General features: G+C 38.2%; 1 long non-coding RNA gene across 1 annotated transcript in view; it reads right to left on the bottom strand.

Annotated features, from left to right (window-relative positions):
- The window catches only part of LOC125329750, a 128191-nt gene that overhangs the window by 36508 nt on the left and 65886 nt on the right, over positions 1 to 25797 (bottom strand). The gene's annotated exons all lie outside the window — the stretch shown is intronic.

Raw genomic sequence — 25797 nt, 5'->3', positions numbered from 1 at the left:
TATTTTATTAACTAATGCAAAAGCAATGCATTGAGGATTATTACATTCCCAGAAATCATCCCAAAGTCCCTGATGTGAAAATTGCTGAGGAGAGATTGTTAAGAGGAAGTACTGTATGTGCTGGTCTTCTATTTCCCCCAGCCTAGGTACCCACCTGCCTCCCCTCTCAGAGCCTGGATGTGACATAGACCACTGGTGCTGCTCAGCACAACCCTTCTCAGGTACTATACTAGTCTGTCCTGGCATCAGAATAGCCAAGAATAAAGTTCAGAAATGGGCTGAGCCTCAGGTGGTCAGCTGTCTTTGGCTGTTATTAAATCAACACAGCTTCAGTTCCTAGACTGGATCCTGGTCTTTTACAGGAACTGGGCAGATGAATTGGACAGAGTGGAGAGCAGCAGTAAAGAAGATTAACTGGTTTGAATCCTAGATGACTGATACATGTTTACAAAGTATTTTGGCTGAAAGCTAAGTATGTTGCAATCAAGAAAATGAAGAGCAAAGAGCAGAATCTAACCTACAGCTGGAGAAAAAAGGGCTTTCTTGCTATGAATATGTGGTATTCAATGCTTGAAGAAATCTTATTCACAATAAAAGTTCAAACTGAATGAAGAGATGTTAAGTTTCTGGAAACTACAAAACTGGGATGCAGTCCATGATTAAAGCAAAGTTTCATCATGTTCAGTAAAGCTAATGTGATGGTAATGAACAGAAGTTGGTTAAAACTACATGTCTCTGTAATGCATTCAGCATTTTAAACCACATATTCCAGTTAGGGGCTAAATATTAATACAGATCTCCACATATTACATTCAAATACCAATTAGTAAGTCAATATTTCTAAGTGACCAGAACTGACCCCACATAAATATAGAAAATAAAGGAAAAAATGTGTTTAAGCTAGTACATTAAAAAAAAAAAAGAGAATATTAAAGTTGATATAGTTGATATTAGACTTCAGTCCATTGTCAGCAACAGCTGTCAGAGCAGGCAGGTAGGATAGTGTAGGGCAAAAAGGTTAAGGAGCCTCATGAATATGAAAAGCTTTAAATTACTGCTCATATTGACCCATTGTGTGACACAGGACTGGACCCTACGAAGCACACCAGAAGGACAGGGCCACTGAGTGGGACACTTGCTGGCCCCAGCAGCCCTGTGTACTCACAGCATCAAAAACTCAGGAGGCAAATAAATTTTATCCTTTAGGAAACAGAAAAAACCCTTTTTACTGAGCAATTCATAGTCCTGGCTTCATATTTTCTTCTTAAACAGCTAGATGTTACAGATTATCTCATAATAGACAGAAACTTTCTCCTATGTTTTCTTTCACTATGAAACACAGCCAACAAAAGAGGAAATTTAACTTAAGAACCTGGCAGTAACAGAAAAATAAGCCCTTTTCCTTTTTGGAAAAAAACCACAAAACCATCACCAGCCATGAAATTCAAATGTCGTCTCAAGCTAGGCGTGTAGTTTGAGCTATCAATCACAGAAAAAATTCTTCTTGCATCTGCATGAAAAATACATTTCAACAATTTTGGGCCACAAACACTCCCACAATTCACACAGACATTTTTCTCTATGCTCTTTACTGGCTTTAGTACTATAAGCCAAAGGATATTTTAGGCAAAGTATTTTTTTCTAAGTTTATTCCAGGACATTTAAATAGGATGTGTGAAATAATTATGCTACTCTACTACTAAAGAGCTGCAGCCCAAGAAGGATGTTCAGTTTAAAGATACAGATGGACTAGAAAGATGCCAGGAAAACTACAGAATTACTTCAGGTCTAGAAAGCACAACCTCTGAAGAAAAGATTAGTACCTCCCCAATGCTCAGCATGAATAAGGACATGGCAAATCCTGAGGTACATAAAAGGCACTTATAAAGAGGAGGACTATTCTCTTCACAAGATGCAATGGGTCTTGGTGCAGCCAGAAAGACTGAGGTGAAACAATAGGAAAATCTGATATAAAACAGTGAAGCAGTGAAGGTTTTTAAGAGCAGGTTTGGCAGACATTTGTTAGGATTGATTAAAGCTGATCTGGATCTAGGGCAAAGGAATGGAGAAACCGATCACTTAAAATACTGTCCAGTCCTATTTTCCTTCATCTGATCTCTTTCCTACTGAGTCAATGAGATTTGGTCAGCATGCTTTCTGTGAGAGTCAAAAGGGCTAAATTCTTTGCTCATTTCTAAACATTAATTCATTTGAATCCCTTTCCACTGTCTGTGTAGTTTATTTGATGAAGAAACTTTATCATTACTGTGTTAATGGGACACCTTGATAGACGTCAAATTTTAAAATAAAGGATTTTGGTCGATTATAAAGATGGAACATTTATAATGCAGTTTTCTTAGTCAATAGTTGTGCTGCAGTCCAGAATATTTGAATTTTTGTCAAGGAGCCTACTTGCAGAAAAGTAGAAAAATCACAGCTTGTACTATAAAATGGAGGCTAGATACATTTATTAAAAGCAAAATATTCCAGGGCTGTCTAGAAGAATTGAGATCTCCTTCCAGTTTTAATTCTCCTATTTAATTACCTCTTTTATGAATCAATCTACTACTTCTTGTAACCAACTTTGTAAAGAAACAAGTGGAAATGCTGGAAGGATTATCTGCTTATGTTGCTATATCTTGTAAAAAAATCCTTTTATGCTGCCAAAAAATCAGATCTGTGACTAAAGAAATACACAATATTCAGAAGCATTGTATAGTTGCAGCATGTTATGCATTAATACTGCTGAAATACTGACCCCCCAAAAAATATCCATGTTGTTTACATAGCTTTCCATGCTATGCTATAGAAGCAATAAGCACTTGCTTATTTATAATATCAGTTGCGAGTCACTAATCTGGAAAATTAGATTTCTGAAAGAACACAGATTGCATTTGCCAAGAACCAAAAATCTATTTGAATCACTTCATTCTTTTTAATAAACTTTCTCTGTGAAACATTGATATTGAAGAAATCAATATGACTTTTTAAAAAATATCCCTATTGTCATTCATTTATTCAAATAGAGACCTTAGCCTTAATTAAAATATCACTGCAGAGACCCAAGGGAAGCACATATGTATAATTCCTACAATTACTTATTTATTATTTCAATTAATTATTTATTACCAAGAGGTTTTTTTTTCAAAAAAAGCTCACAGAATTTTAATCAATGTTACAGTAGACTCTGAGTACTAAAATTGCACATACAGGACACTTTCATATATCAAACTGAAGTCAAAATAATTTCAATATATGTTAATCTATAAGCAATTCATTTTTGTGGAAGTGCAAATAAAGTTACACACAGCCAAAGACCAAAAACTCAGCTGCACACATGGCTGCAATGTCAGTTTGGTTGAGTAGTCAGACACTTCCCTCAGGTAAAGATCAGCCCAGCCTGATCCTCCTCAGCCTCCTAACACAGGGATGATGGTGTGGAGTTGGAGAGCACAGCTGTGGTTCTCTCATGCTCACCATGCACTCTCAGAGAGAAGGATTCAGGTTGGTGGGCCTCAAAATTCCAAAAGTAGATATTAAATAGCAGCAATCCATGTGTGTTGAGGGTCCAGCTACCTCCAACCCCCTCCTGGGTCAAGTGGGCATAGACCTCACCAAGCCCATTTGGATTGAAAGATCACACTTGGCACCTTTTATCACCAGGAACACTTTTGAAGCAGATTATGTGTTCAATTATTAAGTTACTGCAACAGCTTAGTTGTCATTTAGGGGTTGGTGTAAATCTGGCCTCACTTGTTGAACTCCACTTTGTCACAGTCTACATTAATTAAGCCTGCCTTAGGCTGTTTTTAAATTAACCTCCCATCAACATCTTCTCATTACAGCATGGTCAAACCATGCCAGCAGTGCAGCTCAGGAAAGTTTATTATGCTAAAGGACTAGTCCAGAAATATCAACAAATTATTCTAATTCTATTTAAAGTGTGAAGCCAGCTACCGTTCCTGGATATGTACAAATGTGTGGGAATTGACTACACTGCAAGCGGTGCACAGATGTAGCGGCACATTGGACAGCTAAAATCTTATAAAAGCATCTTCCTTTGGGATTATTGGACTGTTACCAGACCAAGTAAGCAGCAGTGTTCTGCTGAGGTGGAAGGCAAAGAGTAAGGAAAAGTGGAGTCTCTGCTTCAGTGAATTGTGCTCAACTGTTTCTTTTCTGTTTTAGCATTCAGTACAACCACACTGAGGAAGTTGTTAAAAACCTTCACCTTTTTGTATGCACTTCTTAAAACATACACTATCGGTACCACAGCATTCTGAAGGACTTCCTAGTTTCATCTTGCTTCAAATTCACAAGGCCAAAGGTAAAAATGTTTACTCAGGATCTGCACAAAAGAATTTCTCTCTGAAAGATTTGCCACAACATCTACAACAGAGGTAACTCAAAGGTGAGTGTCACAGCCTTGCCTCTTAGGCATCACTAGATACCAGTTAAAGGAGTTATGTTCTCCTCTCCCCTACCCTGGCTTTTGTTTACAGTGATTGAATACTAAAGGAAGAAAAAAAAATACAGTGACATATTTTATTGCATCTTTTTAAGGCCTAGAAATCCTTGTAATAAATAATTACGTGAATTTGGGTCTGAATATGCACATATGCAGTCACATGAAAGCTCTTTCCCTATTAAGGCAAGGGGGATAATGATAAAGCCTAGTCCAAGCTTGCTTAAGGTAAACTGGCACCAAAATCATAGCATTTCTTTGTGTTAGGCATTAAGACATACCAAGAAGACAGAAAAAAAATGGATGAGGCTGGTGATGGCCAGCCAAGGGCAGCTTTGTACCAGGGCCTGGGGAGTACAGAACACTTTTAGCTTACTGACATTACTGAAATGTTTGAAGAAAACAAGATAAGAAACCCTCCCCATCTGGTTTGCAAGATTTTGATGAACATATGGAACATCCTGCTGGTAGGAAAGTGAGGCTTACAGCCATATGCTCAGCCAGTCTCTGGTATGACTATTGCAGGTCTGCAGTATGCTGAGGATGGATCGTGTGTATTTGAATTTCTGATGATGCCGTACAAAAATCATAATGACCCAGCTGAGCTTCATCTGTGAGGTGCCACAAGGAAAAGAGGTTGGGAGAAGAGGATATTCTTGTGTCCTTTTTTCTGCTGAGCTCATTGGTGTGGAGAGTTTGAGGTTTGGGGTTTCGTATTTATTTGTTCATTTGGGGGTTTTTTTGTTTCTAAAATTGTGATAAGATCGTGCCAAGACAATAACAACTTGGAGTTGCAATATATTAAGATATTTCCAGGTAGCTGTTGACAATTAAAAGGTGCCGAAATTATTAAAATCTAGTAGTTATGATGTCTCTCTATCCATGAATATATAGAGCTGTGTTTTAATCTGTCAATTACATTTTTTTTTTAGTAATTCAAACTGTTGGTAAAAGGCCAGCAATCAAAAAAAAGTTAAAACAGGACTATTAAAATTCTTATTTGTTACTGTTCAAAATAATATTTTTTAAGACTTTCCTCAGTTCATCAAGGATATAACTAGAACTATAAAGATATAATGATTTGCTGTGTCAAACCCACATAATCTTCAAATAAACTGCTTGTGCAGTATCACTCCAATAACATATTATTTCACAGCTATAACAAGGCCAAAGATACACTGAGCTTAAACAGATGGGATTGTGTTTGTAATACATTATTAGGCAGAGCCCTTTCAAGGAGCCCAAGACATTTCAATGGAACTTAGGACAAATTAGTCATGGCCAGCAAGGCTCTCCAGCAGCAACACAAGATGTTTGATAAGTGGCTTAAGATTTAACAACTACCTCAGAGAATTCCTGTGCATTACACAGGGTACTCATCTTCTGATCCATTGCATCTTAAAGAGGAGTGGAAGCAAACCAAGCAGATTTCTCTGTTATTCATTATTTACCTGATGTCCTAACCCTTGATATTTTTTAGAACAGTCAAGTCTCTTGACTCCTCTGACAAGGTGAATTATGTTGGAGATGAGGCAGAGGAAAAATGCCATAGTCTGTGTACAAGTCTGTTTTCAAAAACAACACACATAAACCTCCAGTTCCCATCTCTGGAGAGAGTAGATTCCTTTCCCTCTGGGTCTTGACTGAAAGGTCTTTTATGACAACAACATTTCCATGCCAAGATTAGGTAAATTGCCATAGAGAAACAGTAACAGTTTGTGTGCATTGCAGGGCACTTGAGCACAGTAATACTTGGGAGCTTTATTTAACTTCCTTCCCCTTTAGTATCAACAGAGTAACCAGCTTCTCCACAATCTTTTATAAGAGGGGAATTCAGAGGAAACCAGATTTTAGACAACAAAGGTAAAAGCTCAGAATCCCTTTTTCTGACTCAATAGAATTTTCTCAGTTCCTGTAGCAAAGAAACTGTGTTCCTTGTGTCAGTAAGTACCTTACAGTAGAACGAAAGGCTGTTTATTTTAACTTTTATTAAAGACTAAACCCTAAATCCTGGTGCCTTACATTCTGAACTTTGTCCTTATGACTAAAGGACAGGCTGTACTGATACAGAAAAATGACAAAGTAAAGAAAGACATTGTCTCAGTATCTGAAATGAAAACACTTACTAAAAAAACATTTTAAAAGAGCAAGATGCAGATAGGGGAAAAGGAAGGTAGATTCTTGTCCTTAGGGTATTTAGCTTACAAAATTTGCACTCACACATGGAACATACTGGCCAGTTGTAAAGAAGCACTAGCACCCAATATGGAAATTAGGTCAGATTTTTCTACCTCATTGGATTCTTCTTCATCACTAAGTTTCTGTTTCATATTTATGGATTTTTGTGGGGTTTCTGACATAGATCTTAAACAATGACATTAGGAATCATTGTGCATTACATGGATTGCAGTTCTAATCTAGATGGACTAACTGGACTATTTAGATTAAAACAATTTGTTGGGATAGCAAACTACTCTTAATATTTGACAACAGATGGATGACTATTTGCATTATGCCCATCAGATTCACTGCCTCAAGGCTTGTAAGAGGGTCCTCAGAAAGGAGACTTTCAGCTACTGTCTAAAGCATCTGCATGTGGCAGCGTTCCTCCAGGAAGGCAGAACACTTGTAGGTCCATCATAGGACTATAGGAAAAATCACAAACATGATAAAAAGTGAACATTTCTCCAAAATGTGTCTGTAATTTCAGAAATTCCTGCCATGTCTCATAAACCTGTAAGAAACATGACATTTATTTTATGTCCCACAGAATATCATCTAACATAATAATAAAACACATGCAGACAAACTGAGAACCCAACAGAACTCCAATTCACTACAGATTTTTTTCAGTATAATTATGTTTTATGGCTTTAGCTGTGCATTCTTTGGGAAATAATTTTCTTGCAGGAATTTATTGGTTTGCTTTTCTGTTATAAACAAAAAAACCCCAACTTTTTTTGGAAATGGAGCAGTATTACATTCTAGCTGTTCCCTAATAGATAAAAAGGAACAGAACAAGTGAAAGTGGAGGCATGGAGTAGAAGGAAACTAGAAATTTATGTAAAGCCCATCTTCTTGGAATGGCTGATCGTGGGAATCATTAAAAATAAGATTATATTCTTATGGGAGGTATTTCAGACACAATGTTTAGAAAAAGCCAGGCCGGGAGCAGTTAATAAGGACTGACTGTCTAAGGTTCTTCAGAAAGTCTGCAGCACTTGAAACTGTGTCAGACACTGCAGACAGAGCCTGTCCAATGCAATTCTCTCAGCTCAGTTTGAACACTCTGACCTTAGCTTTGCTGTGACAAATACTCCCAAAGGGCTTAGAAGACTGTTAAAGGAAATATCAAAGACAAATTTCTTCCTCCTGGTTGCTGTAGCATTTGTGACCACTTCCAGTGACTTGTCTCTTGCAATGGGCATCCCCTTGTGAAGTCCTGTGCTTTCATGCTGATTTCTGTGTAGGCATCAACTCTGGGTTTATCTCTTCAATAGCAGCTCTGAGGGACTGATTGTGAAGTGGTAATTTCTAACCAAGAGACCATATGAATTTTTCTTAATGTTTTCTGTAACTTCTAGCATTAAAAAAACAGTATTACATGAGGTAGGAAGTTATTTCAAAAACAAATGGTTATTTGCTTCTGTTTGAGGAAAACATATTCCAGGGGAAACATAATTCAAGGATTTTTCATTATCTTTAAAATGAGTAAGAGCTATATCATGAAAAGTTTAAAAAGGGCACTGTCTCCCTTGGCTACCCTCGAAAGCTTATACAATAAGAGTGCTTGAGACTCTCTTACCCAAGGCTACAGCTCTGTCACCCTGCTAAGGCTCAGCAAAGCAGAACAAAGTATAGCAAAGGAAGTAGCAGTCCCATACCAGAGTCCTGCTACAGGACTGGAGAGCACATTCTTTTGGAACCTCACACTTCTGAACCTCCTTCTACAACCACAGAAGATCCCCATTACAAGGTAAAATGCCAGGCTTCCCATTTCCCAGCTTCCCCACTCCTGTTGCAGGTCTCCCCATAGTATTTCTCCTTTTTTTTCTATCCCCACATATCAGCCTTCCACCCTCCCATGTCTCAGACATGTCTGCACTCAGCAAGTCTCACCCCCATTTTACTCCCTCTCACAGCAAAGCTGGTGCCCAATGTACTGGATCCCTTTTGGGATGCTGGCTTTTCCCTGTTAAAACACATGGCCCAGAACCCCAGTAAGACTGGCCTGACATGCCTTGTTTTTCACAAATCCTGGTAACTGTTATTCATCTCCGTAGTGTCTTCTAAGTCTGTCCTTATCTTCATATTCTTACGCATTGCTGCCATGATTATTTATTTCATCATTTATGCAGTGATTAAAATTACTCAGAATTAGAATACCCTAGCCAGCCTAAGGCATGGACTGTGCTCGCTCTTCCCCCATCACCCCTAAACTCTCAGGAGGAATAGTCCACTGATTGCTCCATAGATCAGCAGACCTGTGGTTTTTCAGTCACCCCATGCCACCAGATTAAATGAGTAACTAAAGCCCCTAATGAACTGGAGGACATGGGTGACTTCTGGCATCAACAGCTAGGATTAGCTGGCATTTAACTCTTCATTAATTAAAACCAGCTTCACACAGCAACAACCTCAGTGTTATCACACAATTTAGGAAGCTTTTCCCAAGGTTTCGGGTCGAATACAGTGTGCTTCTGAGGATCACTGCTTGTCAGCACTGAAAGGCTGAAATTCTCAGAACCCAGGGTTCCAACAAGCTTCCAAGTCAATGCCTACAACAAGTTCAGGGATCAGGAAAAGAATTAATTAGCTTCTTATCAAAAACAAATTCACCAAAAAAACCCTAAAACCCAGATTCGGATAGGTTTGGAATTAGACAGGATCTTTTTCTATTGGTTTGGGCTTTATTTTTCAGGTGAATGAAAGAAGAAATCATTAGATTTAGAAAAACTGCTTCTCCTGTGTCTGTCTGTATTGCACCAAAGAGATGGGAATGAACAGCAGTTCCAGACCCACACATTTAACTTTCCACTCCTGATAATCTAAAGCTCTGTGGAAGCAAATGTCACAGACATAGTACATTCCTGCTCCAAAGGACAAAGCCCTTAATTCTTGGGTTTGGTAATTCAGAATGCAGTCTGTTATTGACAGCTGAGCTTAAAGAGGGCAAAGATTAGAGTATGAAAGGAATTGTTCTGATGTATATTTTAATACAATAATTGCTGGTTAAGCAGGACAGTGCATCACTAGACTTGTAATCAGTCCGCAATATTCACTCCCACTCATTGCTGCGTGCAGCAGTAAGAGAAAAGAATTTAATGTAAGCAGATACCATCTCAAAAAGCAAATATATATGTATATTTCCCACTATAGCTAGCAGTTCCTCCCTGGAAAACCATGCAGGTAGATAATTACAACCCAATCAAATGCCTCAGACAGACATTAAAATAGTTCTCCTTTGCCACTCAGCATTCAGCTGAATGCTTCAAGATGATAGTCCTGCACCAAGACACAGGTATATCTGCATTTTTGTCTTCCCAAACTATCAGACAAAGTTATGTTTAAATCTATTCCCCTTATTCATTCCTGTGAAATCATCCTAATGGCTTGTGTCATGAATATGTTCTCTTTAGAAACTCATTGTGTGATATCATTTTCTCTGTATTGTGAGGATGGGGGAGAAAGCAAGAGGCTGAAGTTTTAGTGAGTAATCTTACTCAGATATAGAAAAAAAAGGGTACTAAGAAAAAAATATCTTCCAAAACAAATTAGTTTGCATAATAAAAAGAACAGAAGGAAAAATGAGTTAAGGAAAGGTTTTGCAAAACTTGTAAAAATTCAGTTTTTTTAAATTGATGAAAAGGGATTAATCAGCCACAAGATGAAATCACCTCATGTTTATTTGTGATATATCCTAATTTGACTCTTAACAACCTGACCTAGTACACCTGGCTATTAATATACATTTTGTTGTGAATGATCGTGTTAAATTGCCTGCCCACAGACTTTTTTCTAACATAGATGAATGAAGAATTTGAGAACAGAAGCCACTTAATACAGAAATAGGACCTGGATGACAGCATTGGCCACATTATAACACGGGTAGTAATTCAAGGTACATCATGTTCATGTTCTCTGTGTTACTCTGAACAACAAATATATCAAGAAAATATGATCTCATCACTTGAGAGTTTATATCAGGTAAAAGGCTGCATTTAACCATCTCAGGGACATGATTTAGGTTTGAGGTTATGAGAAGTGAGGATCTAAACTACGTATTTGAAGTCAAAGTTCACACCATAATAACAAAGAACTGACTTGGAACATTTTAACTATTTTCTAGAGGGAAACACAGCTCAATCAAAAATTAAAAGCAACACTTTGGGTGAAAAAACTGATTTAACCAAAATGTTTGTTTAGATGGAGAGAAAAGGGAATGAATCTAAACAGCCTCAAATTAATCACAGCTTTGTTGCTCTTTTTTTCTCTTTTTCTCTGTGCTTATAAACAATATATTAAGAAGCATAAAACATATTATCCAGTTCCAAGGCATCTAAAATGAAATATTTATCTTTCAAAACTTTATGTATATCCAGCTGAATTCAGGATTAATTCTGAGGAGAAAAACAACATTCATAATCCTTCACAGAGTTGGATTTTTCAGTAACAGCAGAGTCTTCTGGTGAGGTCCATTGCTGAGAGGTGTTAGCAAAATTCTTAAGTCCTTAAAGTTGTAGCCTAGTCTAGGGAACGGCATAATTACTGAAATAGCAAAATGGGGAGAGAACTCAATAAGAAACCCTTCTTTTCACCTGCAAAGGATTGGGAAGAAACCAACAGGTTGCTAGAAGCATCATTGAGCTTTGTTTGGTTTCATTGAAGTTCCCCAAACTACAGCATTTGGCAAAAATTCAGGTAAATATTCAGGGTTTTCAGATCTGTTCTCATTCCAAGTCTTTCTGAGTGGGGGGATCCTGGGTCCCGGTCTTTTTTGTTGAAGTAATAAAGCCATCATCAGATCCTGTAGAAAAACAAGGAACCCTTGCAGTTGAGTACAGAGTACAAGTAGTGCTTGTGGTTTGCTTATTCTTTACTTACAGGAGTCTTGCAGCAGAGCAGATGGAATGAGAAATGCACAGTAAGAAGCTTGCAGAGTCAGTACAGAATCTGGTTTTTTGCTTAAAGAGGGAAGGAAAAGGAGAGCACAGAAATTATGTCACAACTTCACCTTTCCTAATATCAGTTACTCAATTCCACTGGAACAAAACCTTTTAAGCTGATGCCTGACACAACTGATGTGTCTTGAAGCTCTTCCACATCTTCCATGTAGCAGTGGAAAAGCCCAGACACTGCTTCTGTAGGATATTGCTTTGTCATGTACAGTAAAACAGCACTGCCCAACGTGTGTTTGCCTTTCCCTGGAAGCCTTATATGAGCAATTTATACAGTAAGGTGAGAAATGCCTTCCAAGCCACTGGCTGTTCAGTACAAAAAAGTAAAAACAATGTTGTTCAAATACTCTGAACATCTGAATCTATTTGAATCAAATCAGAGGTATTTGATGATTGAGATTCAAGTGCTGAAGGCTAATTTGGATTAAGAAAAAATGTGGAAAAAATGAAATGTGCAAAGTCAAAATCCACTACAGCCAATGACTGTATTTACCTCAGTGAAGAATTTTCCTCTTAAACTATTGATTTTTGCCTTCTTCACCAAAATCAGTTCCCTTTTAACTATAATTAAAAAGCTATGATAAAATGTGACAAAGATGGTTATCAATTATAATATAATTTGCATAGCTTTAGCCCCAGCTGAGGAGGAAAGATCTTTGTATTAACAGCTGTAATAATTCAATGTAAGATCTTGACTCAGGAAAAGCTTTAAAAAAAAATAAGGGAAAAGAGGATCAAATCATTATGATTTCCATGTTATAGATAAAACTTGAAACAGCGTTACAGGACAGCAATTACCACAGCCATGCAAACTTAATGAACTTACAAGTCTTGTGACTGTGACTCACGAGCTGTTCTGAAATGAAGCCACAGATGAATATAGTGGTTTAAATGGCACAGCTATATGGAACCATACTGGCTGCCTTCAGCCTTAGAGCTGAAGATGTTACGCTCTCCAGCTGCCAGAGCAAAAGTCAAAGGGTATCATGGATCATAATTCTCAATTGAGATTTATTAATATAAATTTTCACTTGTTACAGTTTCTATTACCTGATGTGAAACAAAGCATACTAAAGATGTATAAACCCTCTGTTCAGCTGCTGCAGAAGTTTTAACAGTTACCAGCTGCCTGTTGTCCACTGCTTATAAATAAAGGGATGGTTACTTTTCCAAAATACAGCGACTTCTTCTCTTTCTAGCAAAAAGAAATTGAAGACAACAGCAGCACTAATTTCAGTCTACCTCAGGACATGATTAAGATTACTAGCTGTCGCAGTTTGACACTGGTTAGGCACCAAGCACCACGAAAACTATTTATTTATTTGTTCTATTTTTAAAAGGTATTCTTTAAAGACTAGTACCTAACCAAGAGGCAGTTACCTGGATCATTTAAGTGTTCTTTCAATTGTTATCAGTTCCAGTGCAGTCATAAGCAAAAATCTTTGCAGATGTACTGATGAAGACCCTAGTAAGTAATTTAAAAATCTACTCTGAAACATTTTTTATTTAGGTTCGTAATACAATATTGTGACAATCTTTAAATTTCTGTGTGCTAAATGTACTGTATTATAAATGGCAAGTAGCTTGAGAATGGTTTTCAGGTCCTCTATGTTCCTAATTCTCTGGACTTGCTTCTCTTAAAGTTTGCTATAATTCCTGGCTTGCCTCAGTGACATGGCTCTATTTCTGACATGGCTGCACTCAGTTAATACCCATTGTTATGTGATACACAATAGTTCATCGTTACTGAGAAGACCCACTCTCACCTAAAGTAGGAAACATTGTGACAGATTTTATTCTTCTTGAGGAAGGCATTAATGCTTACTTACTCGCAGAGTTTCTTGGAGAGATTTAAAAAGAAAAATATTGTTCATTATCGGTATTTTGAATATGCAATACATTTCAATGTAAGACTTTTAGTCCTGGGAGAATTCTGGTGCCTTTGAAAACTTATTATGGAAAGACTTACATGGATTTTGTTGTATTGGAACGGAAGGACAATTGGGAGGTGCTTATTGTTTCTAGAAAAATAGGAAAACAATATTTCCTGAATTGAAGAATTTATTATTACAGTAAATTCAGACTCATCAGTTCATAGAAAAAAAAATCCAATTCTTACAGGTGCTTTAAGGATCATAATTGCTTACTTAAACATGTTCAACAACTCCAGTGGGTAGTTAGGATACAATATAGTGCTGTCATCACTGTATATTGTACCATGAGGGGAAGTTGTTCCTTATGAGGCAGCACAAAAATGAGGATACATCACAAAGCCATTTCGTGGTTTTGCCTTACTACACGTGGAGACGAGTACAGCAGTTCAAAAATCCCTTTCCAGTATTAAGTCTAATGTACAAAGCCTTGGCCAAATATTCCTATTTTCAAGAAAGAAAAAAGAGCAGAGGAAAAGGGCATAGGGAACAGAGCAGGAAGAACAGTAATAGAAAGGATTACCACCATAAATTGACTTAAACATGTTTCCAAGGGAAGCCCATTATTTCTGACTGATCTGACTTTTCAAAAGGACCTCTTGTCCTTCTTTAAGGCCCTAACGTGATGAAAACCCTACCAACTTATAAATTGTCCCAGCAACCATTTGCACTTTATTTCTAGATGAAGTGTGTCTTCAAATTCCAGCCACTAAATTATTACCCCTTTGCCCCTTTCTATCACACATCTCCTCTCCATATAGGTTGTTTTAGAGATTGTTAAACTCATGTCTTATTTTCCTTCCAAATAACCCAAAGATATTGAGCTTTTTAGTATCTCATTTATAAGGTGCCTTTTCCATATCTAAAATCACTGCTATTGCTGAAGCTGTCCAAACTCACTGAGCTTTTTAAACTTTCCTCCACAATGCCACTCCTCATAAATGCCATATACAGGAAAAAGAGCATCTATTGCACTGTATGCAGATAAAAGAGCATCAGTTTGCCCCAAATTAAAATATCTTTTCTTAAATAACCTTCAGTGATGCTCTGATGAGTTCCAGAAGATTACTAAGATGGCTGCGAAAAAAAGGAGAAATGGCAGAAACAATCACAAATTATGTTCCACTCTTATTTTTATATTTATGATTATTATTCATAGAAGAGAAGCTGTTGTGAAGGTCAGAAAACATCTGCAAGCTAGTATATTTAGAAATTTGGCAGTGGGAAGTAGTTCCCATGGTAGGAGCACAGAGGACAGCTCAGCAGTGGAGCAGTCCCATACTAGTTGTTCTCTCAGCAAAGAATGCTTAGATAGGGAAAAGGAAACTGAAGATGTTGGTATGGGGGCAGAAAATAGTCATAGCCTTGATGGAAAGTTATGTCCAGGTATCTAAGACCCCATAATTAAAAAGCAGAAGTGAAAGAAGCTGAGCCTATAAAGTTGTTTCCTTAAAGAAAAATTAACCAATCCCTGAGAGGTGATAGGGAAAAGATTGCACTCCCAAAGAATTGTTCTTCTGGCAGCTAGAGAAATATAAAGGAGCACAGGGATAAAATACAAGAAATACCTGAACCCAAGAAGAATAAATAGGTGTAATGACCAGATGTACAGAGCACTTACTGGAAAGGAATACAGGAGAAGTTGAAGACACATAACAACCATTTGTCAGTGGACTTTTTGTAGGATGTACTTGGGCACATTTGGAGAGAGCATAAAAACTTGACAGGTGAAGATTAAAGAGTCCCTCAAGAAAACATATTAACTGTGAAACATTCACTAAGCTTCTAAAGATCTAGTGCTTACTGTAGAAAGGAATACTGAAGCATGCCTTAAACATGATCTAAAGAGAAATATTTGAAAGGATTTTATGAAGAAATAGCATTACCGGGCACTTAAGGACAGCAAAGCTCTGAATCGCCCTTTGGCAACATAACTGGCTCCTGAAGTCTTTTCATTTTGATCACCACTGAGACCCTATTCTTTGTCCAGGTGTCCCTTACTTGAGATCCGTACAAGCCAGTACTTAGAGCCTTTTTGTCCTGATTGCAGTGCTTTAAAACCAAGGTAGAGCAGGCAATTCAAAAGACAAGGTAATTTTGTTAATAAATAACCAGGGAATCCCTTTATGCAAATATACTGTCTGGTTCTTGCTCAACAGTCATCAAGAGGAGAAGACAGGTTATTCCCTTTAACCTTTAATCTGCTGTAGCTGTGCTGAATCAGCTTGGATGTAATAAACCCCTTTCTTCCATGGACAGGCATACAGAGAGAAAATGAACAACTCAGTTCCATGTTTTGGCACCTTGTAGAAAGAAGGCAGCAGAAATTACTTCCTTGGGTTTATCCCCAGCAGAGAATACTCATATCCCTTCTCAGACTTCATTTTGTCAGAGCATAATACAATCTCCCTTTGCCTTATTCATCCTCTCAGTCCTCTTTGCATCTGTTTGGACACATTGGTGACTCCCAATCAAATGGTGCTCAAGGAAAGCACCAAGATTTTCTCTCCAGCTGTCATCTCCACTTGGAGCCACCTGAACCAGTAGCAGAAGTTCTGCTTTTAAGTCCCTCTGTGCTTTTCCCTGTGCTTTGCTCCATTAAATTTCATATAATTTTTATTATTGCTGTCATCCAGTTGTTCTGTTGGGGTATTTCAATCTTTCTGTGTGTTGACAGCTTCTTCAGCTTTGTGAGATAAATTTATTTCAAGTGCTTCTGTAATTTGTGACAAGTTTACTAATTAATCAAACAAGACCTATGCTTGAGGAATTCAATGGTAATCACCCTTCAGTCCAGCAGTTTCCTTTCCAGATGAACCCATTGTTATTTCTTGTGCAGCCATGATGAATTTCTCTCTTTTCCAGTTTTAGTAACTATCCTTGTGTCACTGTCTCACACACTTTACTGAATTACAGAGAAGTAGACCTAAGAAAATTCAGCTACCTAAACTTTATCAGAGGAAAAAGTTGACTTATTTTTGATAAGACTTTTTTCACTTATTGGCTTTTAATCTCTAAAAATTGTTCTGTTAAATTTTTGTGCAAGCACAGTCCCTTTTTTATTTTTGTTTTTAGAACGAAGGACTCATTTCCATATCTCCAGTAGTACAGTCAAGTCCCTATTTTGCAACTGTTTGGCAGAGAGCACTTTCATTTCTTTTCTTTTAATTATTTAGTGCCTTGCCAGTTCAGTGAGGTCCAGAATGCGCTCATTTACAAGTCAAAAATCCCAATACAGACCCTACAACACTTCTTCATGCAACACAGAGACAAGGAAATGCACTTGCCTTGCTGGAACACCAGCTCATCCCTTACTTACAAACACAGCTGCATCAGCTCTGGCTTGCTGTTGCTACTTCAGGAATTTTTTGCTAGGATACAGCACTGGAAAAGTAGAAAAACACTTTAGCCTCCACAGAACGATAGATGTGGATACATCTATCCAAAACCTAGCTCAGTGCTGGGTCTAAGCTGGCACAGGCCACAATGTCCCCAAAGTTCCAGATAACCAACACTGTCAGAGATGTAGAACAGTAAAAAGTGAGGTATTGCCATTCACTTCAGGAAATGGAAGCAAGAATCTGTGATGGACACAGCTATACAGATGAGCTTCTCTTGTTTCTTATGAACCTATACAAGGGTACCTGCCTGAAATGCTGCTGTCTGCTTTCCCAATGGATTTACACATAATGCAACTTATCAGGGAAAAAGGTCATGAAGGTGAAATAAGTAATCTGAGCATTAATAGAATCAAGAAAAATAATGCATCATTTTCTGAACTGAGGAGGATACTCTGTGCATGTTAACAGGGCTCCATCTCACTGCTACCAAGGGGATTTCAACAGTTTATTTGCTATAGCAACCCCTGAGGATGCTCTTTCTGCCAGCAAAAGTTAGTTCTGTGCTTAGAATAATAATTTCTTAATAATACCAAACAAGTACAGGAGACTAACATCTTGGGTAAGAGCTAAATACAAATTACACTGCAAAAGAGAGGTGAAAAAGAGCTATTAGTTCAGGATCTCATCCATCCAACACAGTGTTGCAATGTTAACTAACAAAATACAAGCTGAAAATCATACATTTTCAAAATTACGACCATCTTTCCTCCATATGAACCATGCAACTATTGCAGAAAGCTCCTCACTTTGTGACTGAATTCTTCCACAAAATATCTTTGCAGTAGTTGTTCTCCAGTTTCATAATATCTTTGAAAAAACCCTTTACCCCTTACTTTCCCTACCACTCAGCACAGCTGTATAATTGCAGTGTTGACTCCCAAGAGTAATTCACAGCCATGCAAACACACTGTGACTCTAAGAAGGATAAATTTATTGCATGGTCAGCTTGCAAACTAGGGAATTCTTTATCATCCTATGTTTCTGGATTACTCATTGTAGAAATGGTTCATTCACCTATACCACTGTTCAAGTTTAGGACCAAAGATTATTAATAATGTTGCATTTTAAAGAGGATCACACAAAAAATTTTAGGAAATGTTCTTGTCACAAGAATAGCTAAGGCAGGAGGCAGACCAGTTTCAAGCTATTTTGCAGAGGTCTTTCAACAAGCCTCAGTTTAAATACAAGAAATAAAGATTTTAACAAGTAACAATATGATACTAGCAGTTTAAATGTAAAAGAACTGAGTCCTGGATAGAATTTGCCATCTCCATCTGTCTGCATTGCTGGTCTTGTATGAGGACGACCAGCTCTGACGGGGAGGGTGCCTAAGTGTACTCAGTGTTTCTACAAGAAGCAGAAGGCAAACCTGGCACACAACTGTTTTATGTAATTCCAGTGGTAATTGCACAGCAAGTCTTATTACTGCAAGGCTACTGTAATTAATCTAATGATTTTATAGTATGTCTGATTATGACAAGAATGATTGTAAGAGTTGCAGTAATGTGGCAGATACTAAAGAAGGAAAACGTACAGAGTTTGTGATGAGGCAGGAAGGAAAGAGGTGCAGTCCTGTGACGTTTCTGTCAGATTGCCACTGGCAGCAAGGCTTGCTGGTCAAAGGCATTGGCAGTATTGCCCCTTGTCACCCTGGTCACCCCTCAGTCTGGAGATATAGGAACCAGATTAGGAAACCAATCTGTGCAAAAATTGTCTGGGAAAAAAATAATCTGGATGAGGCTGAGGATTCATCAACAAGCAGGAAAAGGAGGAAAATGCTTTGGCTACAACTACTGTACAAGGTATATTCCTACAGCTATAACCTCAAAGAGATCCTGTGCAAGGAAGAGGCAGCAATTCATCTGAATCTCTCAGTATGACTGGACCACAGCTGCCAGGGAAATTAAAAATCCCATAATAAAATCATTTGCACATTTTTCCTTCTAAAGCAGCACATCAAAGTTTGTAAATTGAAGAGAAGGAAAAGACTGGTATGAAAATCACAAGGCGTAAACTTATCATGCAGACACCTAGATAGTCAGATGTACTTTCTAAAGCATTAATGAATTTGCCCTTTCTGTCACCTCTCTTACACCCTTTTTTTACCTCCTATTCTTACATTTCAGGTGCAACTTTGATATTCCTTTCAAAACAACAGGAATGAAAGAATGAAGCTGTGCCCCAGACAGCAAAGCCAGAAAAAAACATGTTCTGCTCAAGGCATTAAAATGGATATTGTTGAGTGTCACATTTCTTGTTTTTATAGTCATTATCATGCATTTCTACTGTGAGATCCTCTGAAGTCATTGGAGGAAATCAAGGCCCATTGCATAGGTGTTTTGAAGTATGAAATAAGCCATAATCCTTGAGGTATAAAACCTCACAAATCTAAACAGATAGAGGGCACAGGGGAAAGGAAATGATAAGGTCTTATACTTCAGTGCCAGAATTGGGAACATTATCTTTAGTTTTTGAAGTACCAGTGTAATACACTGCTCACTACTGGGAAAATCACTAGTGGTTCACACAAGCACTGAGTGTTACTTGTAGTAACAGTTTAGGAATATAAGAGTTGACATTCAAAGGGCAGCATTTATCATGGTAGATAACAATTTCTCACCTGTGAAATATTGGGACATAATAATATTGAAAGTGTGTGAAAAGTTGTGAGAAAGCAATATTGAAAAAATGTAGATTTTAGGGTAACCAACATTTCCAGCCCTCTCACTCCTAGGAACTGAAAATATTTCAAATAGAAAAGACTAAATCATGTTCATTCACTTCATGTGTTTATACTGATATAATTGTACGATATCCTAGATTATTCTGCAGTAGCTTGCAGGTTTTGTTAGCATTCCCATTTTAGTATGTTTCTTCTTAGCAATTACAATAGCTTTTTTTAAGCTTTTAACAGATCTCCAAATATGCAAATTTTGGGTCAATACCATATGTGCTTGCACGAGGTAAGTCATAATTGCTGTTACCCCTGCAGCTGTTAGCAAGTTTAGGTCAGCAATGAGGCTTTGACCTTTGGAAAAAGTCCAATTCAAAGTCAGCTTGTATGGGTACAAGAGCATCTGTGTTTGTCACACTTTACTTTCAGAAACACTAAGCAAATACATCCCAGAATAATATGACCTGTGGCAATATAGATTTTTCTTTCTAACCACCAAGGACAAATATTTATGGGAACATTTTTCAGTTCCATAGAAAGTAACAAACGTTCTTCAAGTGTTTGCTTGCAGTCCTGAAAGAGCTTTAATCAATAAGGACCTGAGCTCCTGCAGTACCATGTTATTTCTGATGCAGAACCAGGCAATGGTGCCTTTGATGTAAAATATCATGTTTGCTGTGCCTTTTTTATGCAGAGAAATATTGAGTCTGTCCATTGCAAGAGACCAAGGAGAGAGAAGAGGTTACTATGTGCATGACCTTTGATAACAGAATAAACACATAGCCCCTTATCCCGGGCATAAAGGAAAAGCTATTTTCCTTTGTCTGTGTTGTGGGGAAGCACAAGATGAGATGGGATTTTTAGAAGAGGTTTTTGAAATTACAAAGATGATATGCCAGCATTCCCTGGGATGGGAACAGGTTTTCTCATCCATTGTCTGGGATCGAGTCTCCCACCTCAGAGGCGGTTATACTTCTGTGATGGTGAAAAGGTCTATACTGTGCTTTATCCATGGAGAATACAGGCACAGCAATTATCACCCTAATTTAAAATACTAATAGTTCATAAGTGAGAGAATTACAGAAGGAATATTGGATTTATGCTTTTCCCTCTCTTTCCTCAATCACTACCTTTCTTCCCAGAAAGAAGCTAGACAGAGAGTGTTTTTCACCAAAGCTAGTTTGGCTTTTTGATGAGCAGAGAAGTTCTAAAGAATCTCACTGTTTCAAAATTGGACTTTCAAACCAGCATCTATTTATTTGAGAAAAAAAAATTCCACAGGAAACTGTTCCTGTTCGATTAAGGGTTGTAAAAGTCCTCTGTCATCCCTTCGAATCTACTTTAAGAACATTTCTATTTAAATTTTCTCTCCCAGAAGGAGGAGGATAATATGCATAAACTAAGAAGAAAATTGCAAGTTCCAAGTTTTTTAATTAAGCATCAAATAATCAATTGTTAGACAGGAATTTATTACAACTTTATTAAGGAAGGGCAATACAGTACCTTATCAGATCTCCTCTAACAGAGACACCAGCAATATCTAGCCTGTGTTAACCCTCTTTTTCTCATTCACTCTGTCTCAGACTTATTCTCACCGCTGACCTCATCTCCTGACACATTTCAGCTTGTCATCTCTCTTTTTTTTTATCCAGGAGTAGTAAGGATCTGCCTGAAGCAGTCTGCCAGACACACACATTCTAAAACTATTGATCTATAGGAAAAATAAGCATCAAAAGTAACACAGATGGAATCAGAGGCAGGGGCAGATCAAGAGGGCAACCTGATGTGTAGATCAGTAGCAGACTCCCTCAGCTCACAGGTAGTTTATCAGCTCGGGGTTTTCATGTACTGAGATATCTTTCACCACTCAGAAGTTACTTCAGAGCCTGACTCCTCTGCAAAGCAAAGACCTCAGACCACTGCGAAACTTGTGTGTTTCAAGTGCTTTTTGATTTGCCACTGCTACCAATATATGTCAAAACTTGACTTTAAAAGCTCTTGCAGCAGGCATGAAAGGAAATGGAAGTGGCAAACTCAGGCACATGGGTGCAGCTTGTCTGCAAAGAGACTTGTGTAATTTTTAAGGAAGCAGAAGCTTTCCTGCTCCCTTAATAAACTCGGATGTGTGCATTTTGTCCAAAATATTGCCCTACAACAGGGGAGAACAACATCCTTACCTAAAATTATGAGCCTCTGACTTAACAAAGTAGAAAAGCAAACCAGGACCTCAGATTTCCAGTGAGATCCACAACCATATTTTGTCAAAGAAGAGACAAGTAATTTAAATACACATGGAGATACAAGGACAGCTGCAAAGCTGATCTGCATGCAACCAGAGCAAGATGAGCCTCAGCATTCCTTTTTCACACATTATCATATTTTCTTTATGCAGCTGGTTTAGAAAGGTCTTTTGGGTGAAGGTTATCTAAATTCTGTTCTTAGAACACCACTTCTAGAATAGGAACCTGTTTTTCTCCAAACTGCTCTGAGACCTGAATGTGTGTTTAACAAAACACAGTTCAGAGGAGAAAAGGCAATAGCTGCTTGGAACTGAATATAATTCAAGTCTGATATTTGGAAACTTCTGCCTCATAATCACAGTGGTGCCTGTGAAAATGTCAGGCCAATTCCTTACATTTAAGGAAAACAACATGTTTCTTATGAAGGCACAAACACCAAGGTTGATCTTATTTCAGGTGCTTTCTAAAAGGAAAGATTTTCTTCCAAGAGCTTCAAAGTACTTAATGCAAATTCTGTGCCAAGAGAGCACTTAGAGCCCCAGGAAGCCCAGCAGCAGCAGGGCTTCAGGAATTTTTGTCAATTGTGAGGTCAGAAGCCAAGTGCTCTAGAGATCAGGAAACAATTATTTGTGCAGCTTACGGTCTTGTTGCAGTTTACAGTACTGGGAGAGGGAAGACTGGGGCTGCTGCTTCTCCAAGCACTGGACTAATATAAAAAGAAAAAGCACTAAACATTGATGGAACAGCCCAGATAAATGGAGTATAATTTCTCCATTCACTCAGTCGTACTTCTATACACATCCATATGCAATCTAAATCAGTAAACCTGTACTAAAGTGAATCCATAAGATACAGAGTGACTACCAAAACTATGACTGCAGTATTTGCTTCACAGAAAATGATCCAAACCAGAAGAAGAAGAGAATTAAATAAAATATTTTTTTAAAAAGGTAAAGCTACCTAATTTTTGTAGTGGAATAACATTTCTAAAGGCACTGAAAAGCTGAAGGGGAGGGGAGTGGGAGGGAACAGGAAATGAGCTTCAGAAACTCAGAATTAATACAGGCAAAAAAGAAAAGGAAAATCAAACCATTATCTTAACTCCTCCCTTTTGAATTATTGAGCTGTGGATCATGAATTTCCAACATTTGCAGTGATAGAGAGAAACTTAGATTAGTCCAGTATTTTTTTCTGTTCTGTGTAAAGCATCAATGGTCAAAACCATTCATGTTTGACAAGGGTCTATTCCATTTGTAGATATTTTTTTGAGAAAGATGATCAAATTAAATGAACTACATAGTCATTCAAGCTACAAGTGGCTTTGTAATTTGCACAAATTTATGAAAATTATTTACCCACTTGTAGTCAGTATCATCATCATCACTCTCTCCTCTTTAAATGAACTATGGTGTTTATTAGCTTCATTAACCAAACTGTTTTGAATTAATATCAATCTCTACAGCCATAAGCTATTTCATCTGTGCCAGACTAGGATCTGCACCAAAACTGCAGTGGCATTGTTATGTTATTTCCTGATGAAAGTGACGTAAATGAAGATCTCTGCTGGCTGATACCTCCCTCTTACATGCTCACAGTTCTATGTCTTAAAAGAGATATAGCCTAGTCTAGGAGCAAGAAGCAATTTCTAGTAGAGATATTAACTAAGATCAAAGACAAAACTAGATGTTAATGAGTACAAAATATATACCCCATACTTAGGAAAAGACAAGGTCTCTAGGAAGGGAAGGATGTAAAATCAGTGTGCACATGTGGCTCATAATTTGGAAGAACTTGTAATTATGAAAGAAGAAAAAATCAGAGCAACAGGAAGATATTAGAGAGAGACCTGGGGACCTCTCTGTTACATATTTTCAAATAGAAAATGCATACTGTAATGAAACAGCAACTATACTGGCCAGATTTATCCCTTTTATTCCATCTCTTCGCTGATGTAAACATCAGTAAGACCAGAACAGTAGCTGGGGAGTTTTATACCCTCAATTTTCTTCTTTCTGCTGAATGACTGCATGACACACTGTTCCCAGCTACTAAATTATTTAGTATATCATCTGCAAACACCTGGAAAAATATTTCTTGCTTCATTTCAATCACTTGCATTTTATCCCCTAATTTACTAACAGAGGAAGTAATAAAAGCTGTCATTCCAAATTACTCCTTCAGATTGTTTGAAATTACTTCAGTAATGTGTTACCTCAAAGCTGTTTTAAATAATTCTTTCTCTCTGTCTTGTTCACTACGAGATGTAACAAAAAAAACTGTGAAACCAGAAGTATGTTTAGAGGTTGCACTTCCTAAATAGTTAATTAAATTTTGTTGTGGTTAATGGAGGAAAACTCAGAGGACCCATAATGGTCAATATAGCTGTGGTATGTCTTTGTAAACTGGAATATATACTGCAGGAGAAAATTATAGTAACACTCTTCTATGTAACAGGGAAATTGTCTCTAGGGCACAGCAGCCCTTAATAGAGAACAATAGGTGCCAGAGAACCCGCAGTGAAATGTCAGCACTGGGCTGACACCTTTGGGTCCAAATTCATGAGCCTTTTCTCTCCAAGCTTAAAACACTAAACCAGACACAGCTCAATTAACAAGCAAGAGACAGGTTGTCCATGGGATGGGCTAAAGAGACACGTCCCAGCTCTCAGGCTGTGTGTTCTGGACTTAAAACATGTTTTGGATGGACTACACTGCCCAGAAGTGTGAGTCCTGAGGCAAATGATGGCCACATGTCTCGATGAGCAAGGCACTGGGTTTGGGGAGAGGTCTTCCCTTGGTCTGTGAATGTTTTCTGCCTGGGGCTGCATCCCCACAGCTGTGCCAGCCAGTGGGGCAGCATAAGAATCCCTGAATCCACCTTGGACACACTCAGTTGTTTTCCTGAAAGGCCCAAAGGCCACTTGTGCTAGTGCAGATGATTCTCCTGGAGTGAGACAGGGGCTCTGCCCGGCTGCCTCCACCGGCAGCGCAGCGGGACTGGTGAGCCAGCAAGGGCCAGCCATGGGCAAGAGGCAGAGGCGATGGTGTTTCAGCCAAAACCAGTAAGGGATGTGTTCCCACAGCAGGGAATGTCTCTGAAACCTGCATCAGCCACATTTTACAACAGCTGCATGTTTTCAAAAGTGTGTTTAATCAGCAAGCCTCTGTGCAATTGGCTGCTCTAAAGCGCCACACAAATTTTGGTCACAGGTGAGCTGCTGCTTTGCATACTGGGAGTAGGGAAATCTCATACTGCTCACAGGACAATTCAGAAGGCAGACATCTGCAAAGGATGACAGCAACTAGGAAGTTTGTCTATTGGTTAGCAACAAACTGCATGTCTGTACACCCCTCTATGTCACTGTCATCTGCCAAGACACAGCATCTCACCCCTGGCCATCTGTACATTACAGAGAGGAGAGGGTACACAGCCAAGAGCTCATCCATGCTAGCAGGGACAGAAACCCTTGCTGCCAGGATGCCTTGTCCCCTTCTTCAGTCAAATTAGCAGCACAAATCCGTGGCACTGTAGTTTCTTATTTGACAGCTTTCAGCTCCTTTCTGAGACTGCTAAAGGAACATCTCTGTGACAAACATTGAGCTTCAGCCCAGAAAGGAAGATAAAAAGACATTTCTGTCAAAACAGTGGCCTGGTTTTTCAAACCTGCCAGCCTGATACAACACTCCAAAATCTATATAATCTGACCCACATATGGTAACAACCTAAATTCAGAGTTATTCATCACTGATAAAACATAACAAACTTAGTGAGAAATAGGGAGGTGAGGAGATAATGATTGAATGCTTGGAAACTTGGATATCTACTTAAAAGCAAGTATTTTTGAAAATGTTGGGTTATGTTGATATAGTAACGAACAGTGCTCTGAATTCTTCTGACTCTCAACAAAC

Source organism: Corvus hawaiiensis, chromosome 8, assembly GCF_020740725.1.
Source record: "Corvus hawaiiensis isolate bCorHaw1 chromosome 8, bCorHaw1.pri.cur, whole genome shotgun sequence".
NCBI classification, from domain to species: Eukaryota; Metazoa; Chordata; class Aves; order Passeriformes; family Corvidae; genus Corvus; species Corvus hawaiiensis.
The sequence above is the reverse complement of the archived record's forward strand: the minus strand, read 5'-3'. Positions and strand labels throughout refer to the sequence as shown.